Source organism: Agelaius tricolor, unplaced genomic scaffold (genome assembly GCF_023055355.1).
Source record: "Agelaius tricolor isolate 1412-34295 unplaced genomic scaffold, bAgeTri1.0.p SCAF_10, whole genome shotgun sequence".
Lineage (NCBI taxonomy): Eukaryota > Metazoa > Chordata > Aves > Passeriformes > Icteridae > Agelaius > Agelaius tricolor.
The window spans coordinates 4,868,160-4,888,610 of NW_027269270.1; positions in this window are offsets into that span (position 1 = coordinate 4,868,160).

A 20,451-nucleotide genomic window follows, 5' to 3' on the forward strand; every position below is an offset into this window, starting at 1 on the left:
CAAATATTTAGTTTAATGAGGTTCAGGAAAGATTCCACTATTTGCACAGAGGAAATGAGCACAGACTTTGCACCTAACAAACATTTAACTGAAGTAGTTTTACCAAGAGACACTTCCATTTACTCATTACAAAGAATAAGAGATTGTGTCACAATTTGAGAAAAGTAATTGGGGGATGGATGTGAAGGGTGGGGAAATCAGGTAAAGAAACCCATCACTACTCTGCTTTAGAGCACACATTTAAAATAGTTTATCAACTCTCAGGAGTTTTTCCACATCTTGTCTCTGCTTTCATTCACGTCCTTTAAGAAAAATATTGTCTACATTCTTACCAATTTTCTATATCTTCTTCACCTATTCACATGCGTATCCGAACATTACAGTTGATTCCTTAAATATAGGTAGAACACCATTAATAATTAAGTGTATGCTTAAGACTTCAAATAAATCAGGGTTTATAGGCTCAGAGCTGATTATTCTTCACAAAATCTCTGTGGATTAAGTTAAATCACATTAGAATCTAGGGATAGCATTTGGGAGCTCATGTAGAGGACTGCACAGTAAAGCATCTAAATAAGAGAACTTATTTCTAGAAGGAAAAAAAAAAAAGCAGCCCAATTTCTGGTGAGATACAAAAGAAAAAAACAATTTAGTCATAATAAGAGGGGACACTGCTCTTAGATTGTTTAGATTGCCCTTGTTGGGATTTTATAACAGCAGACACAGTAGCACAAGTACCCAGCAATGCACATACTCACTTAAGAGGCATGTCCAGGGTAGAGATGGACACCAAATGCCCTACATTCAAAGCAGTATTATCAGTTAATATTAACAATATTAATGTGAACAAGTAGTTATTAAGGGCATAGAACTCATGGTAATCAGAGAGAAGTACCTGCAAAAATTAATTGAGTGCTGGGTTGTGTGTGCATTTTACAAGGCGTCAATGCCAACTAGAGCCTGGGCAAAGCAACCACCCAAAATTCCTTAAAGTACTCCTAAACCCATTAAACCTGTTCTTACAATCAACATCAAGTAGCTTTCCAGAAAAAGAAATCTTTTTGAAAACATATCCAAGAAAACTTGCCCACACTACCAACTGATACATAATACCCCATAGAGGTAGCCAATCTGCAAACCTATTCAATGCTTAGCAGGGGAAAACAATTTTGCATATGTTTCTATTAAAAAATCTTTATTATTTCTATGATTATTCTCAACTTTATCACCAAATCAAATTTTTTTTCATACATAAAGCAGAATTTCAATACCCTGAGTACTTGTTTATCTTAATTTTCATTATAAGTATTGAATTATTCTGACATTTGTCTACATTGATGTCCCTCCATTGCTAAATGGAATAAAACAGTAAGCAGAAAAGCTGCTGTAACTCTTGCTGTAATGTCAGTGTAGACAGTGACTGCAATTTGGGATGAAATAGCGTGCCAAAAATTTAACTCACTTATAAAACCCCTGACAGATAAATCAGGGCTTGGGCCATTTTAACTGTGATCACAGAAATTTATGGTCATGAAGTCTTGAAGCAAAATATAATTTATTTAATCAGGGATAAATTCATTCAGATAATTGTCATAATCATCAGCCCCTGAAGAGAAAACAAAGCTGAGGTTCAGTATCAGCTGATATTATATGAAGACTTAAACAGAGAAAAGCTGTTAGAATATCAACACCATATAAAGCATCTTATCTCCTAGTTAAGACAAAATGGACTCACATATGAGTAATAAGGGCTTGAACTCTGGTAAAATCTATCTAAATAAGTGCTAAAAATGGCAAGAGGCTAGCTGTTCCCATCCAAGCTGCCTCTGAAAGCTCCACTTGATACTTCACAAAATATCCAGGATTTAAAATGGAAAAAATGTACCTTGTTTGTGCTCATGTTTTTCCTGCCAGAATATTCTTGTAGGAGCATAAATGTTTTACTTTGTTTTGCTAGATAAGGCACAAGTGAGCTCACATAGGTCCTTCTTTATGGAAGAGAAGTAGCACACGGCCATCTGTGAAATAGACTGAACACAAAAAGCAGCCTCCTCTGGTATCCAGCTGCAAAAATCCATCAGACCAATTTCAGTTCCCAGTATATCTAGGCCATGTTTCACTTTTAGTGCCACCTTGCATGGTGTTTACTTCATGGCAGACTCTTCCTACATTTAATCCTCAAATTACCTCACTCTGTCGTTCTCAACCTGAAAATCCTGTAAATAGGGGTCAGCCTTACTGTAGCCAGGAAGTTAGTTCTCATTTTCACCATGCAAAAAAAAAGCAAAATTGTGGGAAAAAGGATTATTGTTTGCTATTTCTGTGGGGAGGAGGAAAACAGAAAGAAAAAGAGGAAATGAAAGCAAGTAGAGCTTAGAGGAAAAACCAATTCCAGACAGTAGATAATCAAGCAAAATCTGAAAGAGAAAAATGAACTAATTGTTTCCTCTGCCAACATTGGAGGATTTTGGACCTAGGGAATGCAAACCTATGGCATGCTTTTTCCTTTTTCAGTTTCAATGCAGTCACAAATCCTCATGGGCCACCCCAGCAAGAGGACAGATGCATTATTTAAGCAGGTGCCAGCGTGCTGTGCTGCTGGGAGGAGCAGGGAGCTCACACATGTGAGGGGTTCCCTTTCTGCTGCACAGCACAGCAAACCCTCCTTGGATCTGCTCATCCCTGTGCCAGCCCTCTGCCTTTCCCAGCATGGCAAAGGTGTGGTTGGTGCTTCAGTACCTGATCCTGGAGCATCCCAGTTCAGCCAGCAGAGCTGCTGCCATGGCCTTGCCCAGGGACCCGAATTTGGGCAGCCCCTCCCCAGGGCATCCCAGAAATGGGCACTGCTGTCACACCAGTGTATGGCTAGTCAGAAAATAAGAAGCCTGCTTCATATGCAGAACAAACATTGTTAAAGGAGGAAAAAAGGTGATTAAATGTGCAAGCATACAATTAAAACTCAACTTTTGTAATATTTACTACTAAATTAAAAGTATAAATAACGAATCAGCTATAAACAGAAAAGATGAGAGGTTGTTCTAAGCTTTGACATACCTCCTGCCAGCCACCAGCACCAATGTACCCTTTTCTCCTAAAAACCTTCCAAAGACCCTTGAATTACCTTGCACCATCAAGGTCATGAAGGCACCAAGACAAAACAATTGCTTCAATTAGTGCAGGTCTCAGCACTAGCATTACTTTGCTATAATTTTTGTGCTTGAAAAATGAAATCCATTATTTTCCTTAACATACCTAATGGATGAGTAAGATCCTTTCAGCAAATTTCAGTAATATTTTATAAGTTTTCATATTTTTAAGATATTGGCTGCTGGCAAAGCTTCCAGCTGGACAGACAGGCAATTCCCAGTCCTGTGAGGACATTCTTCAGTACAAACACATTTTAAAAGTGTTCTTACTGAAGGACTCACTATGCAGGAGGTTGAGCAGTAGGCAGCTTTAGAAAGCAGTGCTGGATCTCAGTTCTCCAAGTGTGTTGGTCTGGTGTGCAAGCCCTGAAGTTAATCAGGAATCAGAGCAATGCAGATAAAAATTACCTGAGTCTGGAAAATTTTGGCAAGAGGAGATACATCTTAAAGCAGGAAGCCAACAGTTATTTTTCTAAATTTACTTTTATTACACACACAGTTTTATTTATTTGATTTAATAAATGCTAAAGTCAGCCTCAAAGGAGGTTTTTGATGTGAACAACTCAGTCTGTGTATGCTTTACATGACAAAGATTAAGCTAAAAAAATAACATGCTGTAGAGAACTTGTTCTAGTATTCCAAAAATGTCATTGCACTACAGTAAGAAAGGTATTGTTAAACCCTAAACAGAGGCATTCTGGTAGTTTATTTAATAGCACTTATTTAAATTGTTCACAAGTGTGCCAAATTAGTTTAAAGTATTCATACATTGAGTTTGTTGAACATCAGCAGTGTACAGCTGCTCATGGCTCACAGGCTGCAAAATTGGTAGGGAGCTATTAATGAAGTGGAGAGATTGCATGCAAGAGCCACATTAGTGCAATGTGACTGTACAGGCAGCCTTGTAACTCAATTTAATGCTTCCCAGAGAAAGCTTAAGCAGAACAGACAAAGCAGTTACAACTCATTTTCAAACTCGTTTTCTATTATATTTTTCCCTTCTAATTGGCAAAATACCCCAAGGTACCAAGCCCCCAGTGGCACAAAAATTGCCTGTTCTGTTAAAGCCTCCCCAGTTGTGAATTACTGTTTTTCCTATATGAACCAAGCTGGTGGTTTGAATTACACAAAAATAACATTACAATGGCAGGAATAACAGTTTGGGAGACAGAGTGACACTGTGTAACCAGCAGTAAGACAAGATGTTGAAACAATCCATGGAATACTAACAGTTATTGGAAGAATATGTTATGATATACATCAAACGAGGGGGTTTAAGGTTAATGCCACGAATTCTTCAGTGCCTCAAGTAAACTTTGTTATTTGTGAGGTGCTTAACATCTATTGCCTGTAGGAGAAGGAATGAGTTTTTCCTTCTGCCTGATCTATAATCCCTGAATATTAAGAAGAATCCAAGCATTTTTAAGTAAATTCACAGCAGAAGGATCTATTTTAGAATTGATAAATTAACGACTCTATACTGCTTTGAACACATTGCCAAGCAATATCCTGTATTTGTAAATAGCTGGTATTTAAAGTGACTCATCAGAAAACCTTCAGGGTCCAATAGAGACACATGGGGCTACATGTCCATTGCTTTATGAGGGTGCCATAATACAGAACTCTGTAAAAGAATTAGACTGTGGAAATAACACTTTAATTTTCTTTAACTGAGGATGCTTATATTGCTGCATCACACTGATTCTCACTAAAGCACTATTTTAAAAGCTTTCAGAAAGCATTTAACAGCTAATAAATTCTTCAAGCATTTATTCCAGCTCCAAAGTGTATTCCATACTTTTGGAGAGACATTGCAGTGTATTGAACAAAGTGTAGCACAGAGGGATAACAGGAAAGATCACAGATATCAGACTTTGTGAATTTCTTGGAGGAAAGGTTAACAATAAATTAAATATAAAATATAAAAGTCAGGGAGAAAATTAAAAAATAACTTGGTGAAAAAATTAAATAACATGGTGGAAAGTAGAAAAAAACCTCAACTTCTAATACTAAATATGAACCAAGTACCACATTTTCCTTTTTTAAGTACCCTCTCCTACAAATGCCTTCTTTTTTAGAGCTGCAGTTGATATTTGTCAGGACACCAAGAACTAGTTTAAAAACTTCAGAAGTGGGCAACAGACAGTGTGTTCCAGTTTTGTGTGCAGATATAAATTATGAATCAAAACCACATTTGAGAAGAACAGGCAGGTAGTTGACTTTTCTGGAAATTTAAGTTTCGCTACAGATTTTTCATCTCCACTCAGGAAAAAGTTATTCTTGGTCAGAATCAATAACATATTGAACATGGAGGGGAAGGAAAGAAACAAAATGAGAGTCCCATGTCAGAACAATTCCTATGATTAACATTTTTGAAACATTCACTTTCCAAACCCAGATTGTAAATAACAGCAGAAAACCCAAGACGAAAAGTTTGGTTTACCTGAAAATGAGGGGCTTTTGCCTCAAAGAAGTGCACTGCTTTTGATTTGAGCTTCAGAAAAATAGTTTCTTGACTTAGATTTTACATAAATATATTAGTCCCTAAATTCAATTTGTTACTATTTTATGAATTTAGTCACTTTAGGATTGAGGAAAAATAAATTGGCAGAACACAGCATTCAATCCAGAAAGTATTTTGGCTACTGCTGGCTTGCTGAATTAGAGTGGGCAATGCTTCTCATACAGCAGCCACCTGCCCTTGCTGTGATGCCTACACACCAAGGGGACATTGATCATGTTGACAAGTTTCTCTTTAAATGTATAAACCTGCAGTAAGGTAAAGCATGCTCCTGAACAGTAACACTAAATGTGACACTTCAGGAGGGAAAATAATCACTCAGCTCTCTACTGATTCACACAGCCACTTTCAAGGCAGTGCTAACATTGGGCAGGCATGCAACATTCAGGCCAGGAAGGCTGAATATCACACCAGAAATATCACAATGAGAGACTTTCCCATTGTGCTTTTCTCTAACATGCAATAATTATAAACATTCCAGAAACTTCAACAAGCAAAATCTTCAGTATCTTTTCTAGCAAATCTCAGAGTAGGGAGAATCCAGACTCAGAGGGATGGGTACAGCTACAGCTGAGAAGTGGCACTCTTGCAGCCTGAATTATAGAGGTGGTTCAAATTTGAACTCAAGATCCAACATCTGTGCACCCAGTACTCAGAAGCATTCCAGAAGGCTGCTTAGAATTTCAGGAGTTAGGTGCTCACTTCAGGAGGTGTCAGTGGAGTAAACTCCATGACAGCCTAAGACACCTTGGAACACAGAGAGGAAGCTTAGTAACATAAGCTAATGCTGGGCAATGGAGCTTGCACTGGTGTCTACTAATGCAGGTACACAACCAGAAAGTAAGAGAAACATGGGTATTTGGCAGCCCCCAGGATGCTAAAAAAAACCCCAAAACATTCTGAGAAATTAATTATTAAATTTTCCCAACATTCTTCCATCTTTCAAGCACCCAGGCCAGGATTCTGAAATTTATGTGGCATTGTATTCAGATGTAGGCTCTGGAGTACTGAATAATAAACTTATAAATATTTGACTCAGAAATTTTCTGTCCCCATATTGCAAGTGAAAAATCTTAATTCAGACTCCAACAGTCACACAAAGGAGTATAAAAGCTAGGGATGACATTAAAAACACGCTTTGAACCCCCCTCCCCTGTTGAATTAAAGAGCTTGGAAGTACAAAAATACAACATAACCAGAAAAGCATTAAAAGATGTTTTTCAGTGTTTTCTTTTGTACTCATTCATATTGTTCTCAACTGTAGAGAATGAAAATGTGTTTGTGAGTGGGAGTAGAAATGACAGAACTGTGAGTGATATATTCTCTATCAAAGTAAATGACTGGCAATTGTCCAAGAATCCAAGTGCAGAATATTTAGACCCATTTGTAGTCCACATTTATTAGACTGATATGCTTTTACACACAGTACCTATTACCTTTTTAAAGTCACATATTTGATATAAAAAACCATGCAGATGCAAGTATGAAGAGCTTATGGCACAGCATGGATACTTAGGAACTTCCTGCTTGTCTGTCACTTGCTACCTTTTGCAAGGTAATCTGAAAATTCTCAAGTGCATGCAGCAGCAATATTGATAGAGACTTCAAATTTGTGAGAAATCCAATTGTTTTCTTTCAAACATTCTGAGGAGGTGGTTTATTTCCAAGTAAGGCAAGAATTGAGTGCAAAGGTTGTGAGCTAAAATGAGAATATACAGTTGTGAATTAGCAGGGAAAGGTTACTAGAAATGTTTTAGAATTGAAGTTTCACTTCAAGAATTACTTATAGTCTGAAGAATTACTTATAGTCTGTATAATATCTAACTCCTCAATTAATTTTCTTGTTTAATGAAATAATGTGTAAAGACAAACTGTGCTACACCTGTTGGACAGTCCTTTGTAGTTTCCCACACACATTTTTATTTGAAGTACTTCAAATCTTGGTGTTTGCTCTTAGTGGATATCTCCAGAAATACTGAAAATTTTGGGACTAAGAGTTTAATTTCTAGTTTCATGGAAGTTAATCTTTAGGTGGCTGTATAGGATTGACAAAAATGTTTGGAGAGAGACTGAGAGAAAGCAGTAGTCCAAAATCCGAGCTGGAGGCTTTGATTGCTTCCTTTCTGGTCACAAGCAGCATAATTTCAATACAAGGCTGCCAGTGCTAGATGCTAGAAATACTCAAAAAAAAAAAAAAGAGTAAAAAGTAGTCAGAGAATAGCTCCTTCCTTCTCTCCCCCTTCCTCTCCAAGATCCACCTGGGAGCATATCCTGGGAACCAGGAACTTTGATGTGGAAGGTACATCAAGGGTAATCAGGGCTAGTTGCCTGGCACACTGCTGTTATTAATTATTGACTACCTCACAGTGACCTTCAAGCAGTACTTGAGAGAGAAAAGACAGTATGTGTCAGACTAAAGCTATCAACTCCTCCCAGAGAGGGTTTTCTGCTCCTGCACAGATATATGTAGTGTATAGCTGCAGTAATGAAATAAAGTGAAGTTACATAGAGTTTGGAGTGCTCACTCGACCTGAAGACACAGCAACTCATCTTTTCTTGACATTATTCTCAAGTGAATTAAGAATTTAATTATAAATTTTGACCAAGTCATTCCATGAGAAGTAATTCAGGAACTCTTTCCTCTGAAGATTATGAACACATAGATAAGCTAAAGAGTTACAGATAAAAGTGCTTCAAAATAGGAAAGAAGTTGTGATTTTTTGAGAGTCAATTAGAGGACATTAATAGCCCAAGGAACAGAAAATAAGAATCTGAAGAGTTGAAAAAGCATTGGAAATTATTCTGTTGAATTGCAGTAAAAAGAATGCTATAGGCTATTCAAGAAAAGCACACAGGGAGTGATTCAGCTCAGTTCCTAAGTTCTTCATAAATTACCTTAGCACTCCCTTAGAAATCGTAATATAGGGCTACGCAGAGCAAGGGCAGCATAATTCAGCAGACCTTCATCTGTGCTTAAACTGGAAATACTGCATGCCTTACAAGAATAAAGCCATTCAAGTAGATTTCTCAAAGAGCTAATTTGGCTTCTCCAGCCAACTTTTTAGAAAAGGAGCAGAAAACCTACCTCACCCAGCCAACTACTACAACCCATTTTTCAGGGCAGCAGAACACAAAACAGAGCTCAAACTTTTCTGTATGCTGAGCTACTTAAAGGAGTAGATTGCATACTAAAATCTGATAATTGAGCTGATATCAAAGCCCATAAAGCTACTAGCCTTGCTCTGATCTGTTAAAGCAGATCAAACCACAGTGAGGATAAAAAAAAGAACAGGTTTCTTGATATGAAAATCTATATACTTAAACATGACATACCATGTTGTAGAAAAGCCTCCTACACAACTGAAGATTCAACTTCTAAAACTGCTTATAAATATTAATACAATATCATAATCCATTTAATTCTCAACACCTTTCTAAATTTGCAACAAGGATTTCGCAAGTCAACTCTTTCATCTTCAAATATATGTTAAGATGTGAAGACAAGAGCTGTCAGTTTAAACCCACCTGCAGTCTTTAAAAAAAGGCAGGGGGCAACCTACTGGTGGAGTTACAGTTAATTCCCCAGAAAGGTTCTTGACAAAACTTGAGAGAATCAAAAATGAGGTTTATTCACACACAGCACTGAAAGCACTGATTAAATAGGGTCAGTCTTGGATATCTTTCCTTCTCTGAATACAAAAATAATACCTGAACTTGGAGGTGTACAGGTAGAGTTACACAGCTTCATTACTAACAAAACTAACTCAGCCATTACTTGAATACATGTCCCAATAACAAGGACTGTCTCCTAATTTACTGTCAGAATCTTTGTGACAGAGCACAAACTTACTCATCAATTTGAAAAAGAATGCTCCCATACTCAGAAAGGATCAGGAAACATAGCAAGTGATGAGAAGTTTATGAAAATTAGGACCAAGAATTAATAGTGTTATTATCAATGAGATCTAGGTCTCCTATGTGATGTCATCCTAGTTATCACATTAAAAAAGGCCAAAGTTAATTGGAACAATAATGAATTTCTCTGTTTTTCAATTTAAGAAATCAGCAGATGAACAATTAATATAATTTATTCTTTTACTTGGCTAAGGAATGCCTCAACAATTTACAAGACACATCATTCCAAACTCTAGTCAGTAGTGTTTGCCTCCTTTAATAATTGACTAGTCAATTATTTGAATTATATACCTTTCTATATTAAGACCTAAGAGGTCTATAACTCCAAAATACTTGGTTAATTATCTTTAGAGCTCTGGCACTCCTATTAAACCTTGAAATACACATTAAACTGCTGTTTTGCATGAGGATTATGGTGCTCTCTGCACACATAGAAGACCCCAGCGTTATCATATATTTAATACATATTAGTTCATAGGGGAAGCAAGAGAAGTGCAGAACATTTCTTTCTTAGCAAATACACACAACACAAATTCCACATTATATATACAGTCTTAACTTGCAGCATAAGTCTTCCTACTGTTCTGTTAGTGTAAAAGTCATGAGTAGTATGGTCATAAGAACAAAGTTGTTAAAATGTTCAAGATAAAACTTTTATGCACAAAGTAATTTCCTGCCATGCTCCCATAGTATTTCAGTTTGTAGGGGATTCATCTGAATAGATGCAGATTGGGGCATCAAGATGGTCCTGAACATCAATGCAAATTAGCTGTGTATCTTCAACCAGCATCATTACTGCCATTCCATTCTCAACTGTGACAGTATCTCTAAAACACCTGCTTAAATGCCAGAGGCCAGGACAGTTAGTTTTGAAAACTGACAATTTAATGATACCATTATCCCTCAAACAATGGAAAAAAAAAGTTCTGAATTCTTCACTGAAAAGTTCGCAAATATAACAATGTAAACCAGGTTTAAACTCATTAAACATTGTAAAGTAACAGTGTAATGTCTAACCGAGAAATTAAATATTCCAACATCTTCCATTGGGTTTTTTGGGGTTTTGGCAGATTTTGTTTTATTTGTTTTCTTTTAGTTTGGTGTTGTGTTTCTTTTTGTTTTTTCTTCCCCTTAAAGCACCACCAAAATATTATTGTCTTCCCTAAGGTTTCTTGACGCGGGTAGGTTGTGAGTGGTCTATTACTTTGATTTCTGGGGTATTTGGTTGGGTGTTTTTTTTTTTTTTACACTGTTGATCAACTTTCCTGTCCAGAGGAAATTTGAGAAATTTGCCTTGAACAAATTCAAGGAAGAAGGAAAGAGAAACAGGGTCCTCAGTGTAGAAAGGAGGAAATTAGAAAGTTACTGAAAAAGTAGAACTAAACTTCTTCACTCGCACACATTACTAAGAACTTTCACCAGTTCTTCCACATAATGGTTTGACAGGCCCAGACATTTCAATTAATCACATTGCTTGGGACAAATTGCACACAGTTTTCATAAAACCTGCTAGCTCTGTAATTTCTATGATGGGAACAGCATAAACAAAAGTAAAAGGTGACATGCCTCAGATAACTTAAATACAAAGCCAGGTGTTTGACACCTTCCTTTTTGGATAATAGCCATCTATTTCCATATTACAGACATACACACACCACAAAGTAAAATAAACAAATGACAAGATTAAGACAAAAAAAAAAAAAAAACAAATCCCAAACTTACAATTCCCTAATGCTTGCAGGCTGTATTTAGAGCAACACAGCGAGTCCTTCAGCCATGTAGAGTGAGCAGCTATGGAGCTATGGCTGGACCATGTGAAGCAGAAATAAACCCAGCAGACTTCTGTTTCTCATTGGAGCAGTTTGTGCTACAAACACAGCTGCACCACGATTACTGCACTCAAGCACAGTAAATAGAGGTGGTATTTCTAAAATCCTATTGAATTTCTAAAATGTTGTCTAGTATTAACCAGGGAGGCTTCAGCACAAAACTACATATAACAGGTACAGATTTCAACACTCATCATACTAGATCATCAGCATTGCTTCTGAGGAGACAATTCTACCCAAAAAAAGAGGCCCATTATTATGTGCTGGAAAAAATACATTTTGTGTCTGTAAGACTACCAAGTATCAACACCAAATGGGACTATTACACTAATACATCATTATATTTGAGCTATTACATAGTATTTTGTGCATTTGAGTTTTTGGTTTGGTGCTTTAGTTTTTTTGACTCAGATACAAAGACTGTATTAGTCACATTATTCTATTTTCTGAGAAATGTATCAGGGAAAATAGAAATGTAAGAACACTCCTTGGCATTCATCTCTTCCCAAAGCATGACAGAAATTTCTGAACTTTAAGAAAATGTCTTTTGATCCACCGAGCAGCAGTGAAAATCCTCTTTATTGGCACATTTATCAGAACAATGTTCTGGTTCTCCACATTCCTTACTTTGTGCATTTACCAGAAAAAGAACAAACCCCTTTAGAATGGCTTCAGTCTCCCAGATGCTTCGTTTAGACATCTGCAGTGCCCTGTGAAATCAATCTCACCATGAACATGTCTATATTTAGACCCCTGAACTGCACAAGTGTTTTACTGCAGAGCTGCAGTTGCATAGAAATACAGACCAAGGACCACCAAAGTTTTGTCCAGTTCCTGCTCTGACAACACAGCCTCATTTCTTGCCACCAATTATCTCCCTCCACTGCCCACTCTTGCTGTAAATAACTATATTTTGGTATTCTTGGTGCCTTCTCCCTCCAGCATCTCTAATGGGGTAGCTATTTACCACACTGCAGCTCATCAGGTGGCTGTCATTTCAGTATTGCTTTATGTGCTGCATACGTCAGATTTTTCATTTGCTGGCAGGAAGTCTGAGCAATGTGTCCTCAGCAAGGATTCACTTATTTCCCTCATTGCTTCCTGAAGAAGTTGCAAGACATGTATAATCATTCACAGGATTTCTTGCTGAGTGCTTTGGGCAAATGTGTCACATTGAGTTATTCTGCTCTCTGATAGATATTTGAACCTTAAAAAAAAGGTTTAAGCCAAGATCGACAGTTTCAAAGTAATAGATCCTTGGAGGAGAGCAGCCTTGAAAAAGAACTACAGCCTAAAGAAGACACAATAAAAGCCCAGGCAAATCTTGTGGCAACACTGTAAACATAGCCTGAATAATCATGAAAGAGATATCTAGCAGTAATTTTGTAAAAAAGGGCAATTTTGTCCCCCTCTAAAGTTGTTTTCCAGTACCAACTACCACAGAAGATTCCATTATAATTATTCAGAATTCTCACCACAGGTGCTGTCATGTTCCTACAACACAGGAGATTATGGGTGTAAGTGTGCTGCTCTTACAGGAAAGGGTGCAGTGCCAATATTTTTTAGCGTTGGGACAGCAATGACTTGTTGTAAAAACACCAGATATGAGGTTCTGCTCACTTCCTTTTCACAAAATAGTCATGTTGTTGGTTCTCCTTTCAATTCTTAATAATTTATTAAAGACAAAGGAAATCAGACTCAGAGTTCCGAGCCAAGATTTAAACTTCAGAAAGTACAATTATATTGCACATTAGCATAAGCATAGGAATTCTTACCATCTGTTAGTTCAATTCCCCTTTCCTCCCTTGATAAATAAATGGTCCCAATTACTTTCTGTCTCTTTAATAAAAGGAGAATTTGTAAAACATTAGAGCAATGGAAGTTAATCCTGACACACCTCTGTCAGCATAAGCCTTTTTACCTCCCTCAATTATGTAATTTAAAAATTAAGTATAGATTTTTTCAGGATTGCTTTTCAGGATTACTAACCAAGAACAGATTTGGTGCTTTTCACTGGGGAAAGTGAGCTGAGACACCAAAGTGAGCAGGACCTCACTCACCAGCTCAGGACACTGACTGTATTCACCCACAGCTAGAGGAACACCAACAGACATCCTGATTTAACCAACCTGTTCTAGTCACACCATCTGTATTTTGTTAGCATAACTCTATAAGTGATTAATTTGTTAGAATTTCTTGCTCCTATGACTTCATTAAGTATTGTCTTGTTTATGCTGTTAATTTCAAATTTAAGAGCCATTGTGCCCAAAACAAACAGAAGTTCAGAAGATGCTGTTAAACAGACCTTTTAATAGGTCTCTTTATAATTACACCTTTATCATGAATGCAAATGCATCAAGAATAGTTTAAGACCTAAATCCTTCTAAGTAGCTCAAAAAAACCCCACCTGAATAGGATATCAGTGCATAGCCATTTGAATCACAAAACACGATCATAAATCAACCAGAGAGTCTGCAGTCTCCATTGCATCACTCCACTGTTTCAAAGAGTTGTGTTCTAATAATCTCAAGTCATCTGCAAGAAATTGTCAAACAGACTAGAAAATGTGAATTCAAATGTGATTCAAAGTGGAGCTCAGACTGGTAAAACTCATAGGAGTTCCAATGCCTGAAGTAAATTAAGATTTAGAACACATTATTTCAACTAAGCTTTAATTCAGGCCTACACCATCCACAACCACAGCTTTATTACGTCTCTCTCCTCTTTTTGATATTAGCTCACATATTTTGTCTTATATTAAGTTTGCTGTTGACATCTCAGGTGAAGACAGTGGCTTCCTAAAGGTGAAGCAGCACTTAACACAATAGGTACTTCAGTGCATTTTGGGCTTTTGCCTTTAACAGCACACAAACTTGGCATGTTCAGGTAAAGTCTGAGCAGGTACATTCTTTCAAATTCAAGTTTTTGCAAAAACACCAGTATCAAGCAATTATCTCTGCCCTCAATTTATTCAAGCTAACATGAAATCCATCAGGAGTTGCACACACAAAGGCTAAAATGATGGGTTTTCAAATTTTATGACCACATAGCTCAATCTAATTCCTACAGTTTCAAATCGCTTGAATGAACTTCGAATTTTGCTAAGTAATAATGTCTTAGGTCATTAACTTTAACACTGCCAGCATGCCCTCATGATTGCATTTACTTTAATTAATGTAAGGTAGTAATTAACAGCACACTTAACAGAAAGGACTGCTTTAGCACATTGCCAGTTTTTAACAAATAAAGCAATCTCAAAGTGTTTCAGGCAAGACTGGAAATAATCTGTTGCAGGTGGCAAGTGCAGAGACAAAAAGGCTGAGCCACAGTGTTTTGTGGGTTTTTTTCCTAAATTGAGACACAACAGTTTTAGCTATCCTGCTAAAAACTTGGCCCACATTTTATCACATTTCTTTTGATTTTTTGCAATACTAAATTTGAGTCATAATAAAAGTATGCATCCACTGATTCTATGTAAACTTATAAAAGCATCAGAGAGAGAAGTGTTAGCTATTCTACCATAGCAATGAGGACATCAAAACAGAACTCATTAAATAACTGTGTACCAACCTCCCACTACCCTGAACAGCTCTTCTTTTACCAAGAACACTTGGTACTCAGACCACACTCTTCCCTCACGCGTCTTTTGCAAGGTTTTAGCTTCTGGGGGAACTTTCACCAAGTAAAGCTTTATTTATGGGATGAGCATCTTGAAAACCACTTAAGACAATCTTTCATAAGTTTTTGAGGGAAAAAAAAAGAAAATAGTTCTGGCAGAAATAAATTTACACATAAGAACAGCAGTATGGTATGTGGTAGAAAATTCATTTTCTAAATACTCTGCTTCACAAAACCAGTAATCCACATAGTGACTTTCAACTTGAAGACTGCTGCTAAATTCTCCAAAGCTAAGAGAAGTTTATTCTGTCAGCAGAGCACTTAAAGTATTTGAAGAGAATGCTCCTTGACAGAACTCCATCAATTATTTGAACTGGCAGATTGTACACCACCACATTGACATGAGACACAATTTGATACTAGAATGAGGTATCAAGTACAGCTGATATACAAAACAGTAACCCAAAAGGGAACTCACCAAGGGGAAAGCTCATTTCTTTGACTTTTCCTTCTCCATCCTGAAAGACAAAATGAGAGCATAGGCCTACTAAGGTCTGCATGACATTATCACAATAATCATTATCCCAAATGTTTTCACTGGCAAGGGATGAGAGAATAAAGACCTAGGAAGCAGAAAAAATAATTCCAGATATAAGATTTCTTTTGGATGATTGAGAAAGAAATCTGTCTGCCAGCATTAAGAACAATTTACTTTGAGAGCCATCTGTGGGAAATAACTGCACCTGAAGTCTGGCAAGAAGCACATTTTTTTCTTAATTAGTTCACTTTCTCCTCTGAGAATGATAAAGTTTCCATTCCTGTATTTGGTGAGGAGGTTAAAATATTGGGAGAAAGTGAGAAAAAAATGGCAAAAACCAAAGGGACAGCAAAGAACACATGGAAAAAAGTTGCACAGGGAGATGCACCACATGCCCCCAAACCTTTGATTTCTCTATTTTCCTCCATAAGATTGTTCCCTGCATCACAACAATCGTGAAGGGTACATCTGGAGATGTTACATATCATGAACAGGTGGGTGGGAGTCCTTCCACACATGCATAACCAGGGAGCAATCTCAGAAGCACCTCAGTAAGTCCCCATCTTCTGGTCCATGTAGCATCCCTAGGTCTGCAAGCAGACTCTGATAGTGCAGAAGAATAAGCTCTACTCCTATTTGTGAACTTGCATTTTCTTTATAGCCTCAAGTACTAACAAGGAAAGCATCTGTTGAGATTAAATGCAGAGATAAAAATGTCAGTGTTCTCTGAAGTACACTCTAAATATATGTTTGGGGGTTATAGAATAACTATAAAAACAAATAATCATAGACATGCTACAGGCCTGACATTGGAAATCAAATCATTACAGATACTTAAAACCTCTAAATCTAAACTCAGAGCACATAAATACAAGCTGGGGCTGGAAAATTAGTTTAAACATCTACTTAAGGACAGGAGAACTCTGATAAAGTTTTGAATTAAAGCAATCACCACAGGACATGCTGCAGACATGACAAACAGTTACAATATTTTCATCCAGCTATCAGTACCAAGAGATATCACAGCACGGGGTCCCTCCAGTCACACTACTGTCATCTCATCCTGGCCACTTCACTTGGTCATTGTCACCCTGTATCCTGACTACCCAGAAGGGGGTACAGTAAACAGGAGATTGCTGGCCAGAGCGAACAAGCTGCCTGGCACCAAAACCACCCATCAGTCTCACATTTGAATGCAACATCAGGCAACGCACTTCTGAAGGAACAGAGCCAAACAAGTCAGACACATTAAAGTAAGGACAACTGAAGATTACCTTGTTAATAGACAGACAAGATACCAAGATTTAAAATAAAAATTATTATCTGTGTTCATCTATATGTATAGAAATACAAGAAAATATTTAAGAGGAAAAACAATGTGCAATAATTTAGAATACTTTAAGCTGGAACAAAAAAATCCTGAGCAATGAGCTGTAGCTTACTATCACATACACAGACAGGAAACAGTCTGAGTCTCCATTACTTAAGAGGTTTTATCCCTCTTCTAGAAGTTCTGCCACTATTCCCACCTAAGAGATGCACTTTCCAAACTGTTCCTTCAGGCATAATAGCAACTGGAGTGATCAGTAAATAAAAAAATATCAGTAAATAACTAACAATATCAGACTGAGCCCACTCAGTGAAGTGGCATGATCTGTTTGCTGCACCACTGGTATTTCTATGATGCTATTTTACCTTGGTTTCTCACGTACCTTATACAGCTTTCATACACCAGTGTTAACCCAGCACTTTACAAGTGGTTTCTTTAAAACTCCATGTTGGACAGCCCCACCCATCATGTTGGTGCTATTTCAGAGGACACACTTGGGGACAGATTTGGATGTATATGGCATCAAGCTCTGAACTAACGCTTCAGAATAGCTTTGTCAAACCTTATCAAAAATGACAATTTTTTTTTCCTTTCCTCTGCACACAGACCTCCTACATGGAGCTGAAAAGCCCAGAGCTTCTAGCTAAATCATCTGGAAATCACTTCACAGTTCAAACCACAGCATAATCCTTCCCCTTGACAAGATGTATTTCAGGCCAAGTCTGACAACACACAAGGGCTTTCAATCCAGCAAATTCCAGGAAACTGTCCACAATAGAGTTTCTAACTCTCTGTAGGTAATGTCCTTTAAAATTCAGTGTAACAGAGTTTAAATGGATATTAAAGTAAAAAAAAAAAAAAATAGACAAAAAACCAAAACCCAAATTAAGCTAGTTTCATACTTCTGCTCCACAGACACTGAATTTGAGGAAGGAGACAACATGTGATACATGCAGAGTGACAGAAGTCACCCAATTTCAGCATGCCCACATGTACAGACCTCAGTGATGCCCACAGAGGCTATTTCTCATGCCCAATCACACTGAACATCAATGAACAGAGTCAGCTGTAATTAGTTCTTCACTGGCTTTGCAGCAAGGCTTGCAGAGGTTTGTGTTTGGGGCTGTGCTTTTGTGGGTTGAAGTTTTTAAGAGTGAGCAGAACTGGAAATTGTTGGCAGGCTTACAGATGTAATACAGATGAAGTCTGACAGGAGTCAGAGTGCTAAGCTGAGACTTGCTGTAATTGAAACATCAGGCAATGGAGAGGCTGATTAAAATCAACATTTTCATCTGACTATTTTGGCCCTCCAGGACATGGTCCAGAGACCAAATTGCTAGAAATTAGTCATGCCTTGCTCATTACCCCAAAGGCACAGACTTGCATACAAGACTTTGAACACATAACTTGAAAAAGTCACTGCTGTCCAAATGGGACATTTTTAAAGAAAAGGGACAAAGAACAAACAAAAAAAACCCAAACAAATCCACCAAACCATACAAAAAACCTCACCAGATTTAGACAGATCATATTTCCTTTGTTCTTTTCAAAAGTGCTTTTACTGAACATCTGTTGATTTCATACATATCCTACCCACATCAGGATAAAAATAAATAATTGCTCATGTTTTGCCATCACTATATCCAGAATATAGTGTAGTGAGTAACTAAATTTTGGAAAGTCATGAAGAAATTCTGATACAGATTAAATTACTGGAAACCAGATACACAGCTTTTATGTCCATTGCATTATTTGTGTAAGTCCTAAAGTAAACTAAGTATATATAACATACAAAAGAGGTTATATATATATGTACATATTTCATGCCTATGATGTATCAAAGCTGTAGTAGGAGAAAGAACGTCTCTAAAACCAGCCAAAAATACCATTATTATACTTGAAAGAAACAGTTTTCTTAAATTTTTACATTTTAAGCTCTGCATACATCAAATGAAGTCCTAAATTAAGCATAACCAAAGATCCTTTTCTGACCACTAGATTACCATGGGATGAAGTTATAAGTTTTATTAAATCCAAAAGTTTATATTACTAAATAATAAACTAAAATTCAGGGTTTAAAACTTCTGTAAAAAATTAAGGCAATAATGATTCATGTAGTTTTTGAAACTCCTAACATCAAGCTATGTTTAAAATGTAATATAGAACTATTGAACAGCTTTTGAGTTACACATAATGCTAGATAGTTATTTAGCCTCTTTCAAAGCCAAGGAAAGGTTATGTTTCCTAGACATTACCCCCCCTTTTTGAGTCAGTAAAAAACCAATAAGGCCTCAAGTCTAGAGAGGTTTCATTTGTTTCCAGACTCATTATTTGTAGGGCCACTCACTTCCTGCAACAATCTTTCCTTTAAAACAAACATTAATTCGTCAAGGGCAGACTAAAATAAACTTTCTCCGTGATGCACACAATAAAAAATTTCCTTTGTGAATACAAACTAGTATCTTCAAAGCGTGTTTCAACTGAAACCAAACACTGAAAGCTAAGATTTCCTATTCTTCCTTATAAATATTGAAAATTGTACATCAAAAAAAGTCTAATGAGAATTCTTTTCCTAAGTTTGCCTCCAGTATCCAAGATGGACATGCTCCAAGACCAAATGAAATGCATCAATATCACATTAACACTAAATAAACAAAGCTAAACTCAAAAATTAGTTTTGACACTTGCCCCCCAATTTTTAATTACACTAGCAAGTCCTCTAGGAAGATTGGTATTCAGTTGCTGAAAGCAGAGCTGTTGCATGACAAAGTGTATTACTTGTGACCAACAAAGCAGCCTTTACTGCTCCTGTCCTATGAAAAAATATCATAACCAACCTAAGAAGTGGGCTTTCATCAATATAATATGTTTATTATATATAATTCAAATGAGAAAAAGTTATGTTTCAATGATCCATGATATTTAAAATCACAGTGCTTGACTGCAACTATCAGCACCACAGCAGGATACACAGTATGAAGCGAGAAAGCAATTTCATTTCCAAAGGGTTCTCTGGAAACCAATTTTGAAGTTTTGAAGTAAACAAAAAAAACCCCACTGAAAGGCTGCTGTAATAGTATTTTGAGCCTATTCTACCCATGTGCACAACATAACTTCAAATCTTAGTAGCCTGGAAAAGCGATACAATTATAACCCTAATATTGGGGGTTTCTTTTTCATTTTTAATATCCTGAGCTGGGAGGGATCCACAAGATTTTCAGAAATTTCCTTTCTCTTACCATTAGTTTGGACTTACCAATAAGGAGGGACCTAGAAATACTCTGTTGGTCAGTACAGAGAGCATTATGCAATTTTTCATCTAAAACATTAAGAGGTTTTTAAAGTGCTGGTCATTCCATTGTCACTCAGCATCCAGCCCATATTACAAATTATGTTTCTGAAGAAATAAAATTTGAACTGACATGCACTCCACTGAAAAAAAAAATGAAACAACCCCCCCCCAACATTGTGTCTGTTGTAGAAAGAAAACAAGCATCATGCCTACACCAGAAGCTCACTGTAAAATGTTTTTAGTATACTTAATTGCAAAGGTG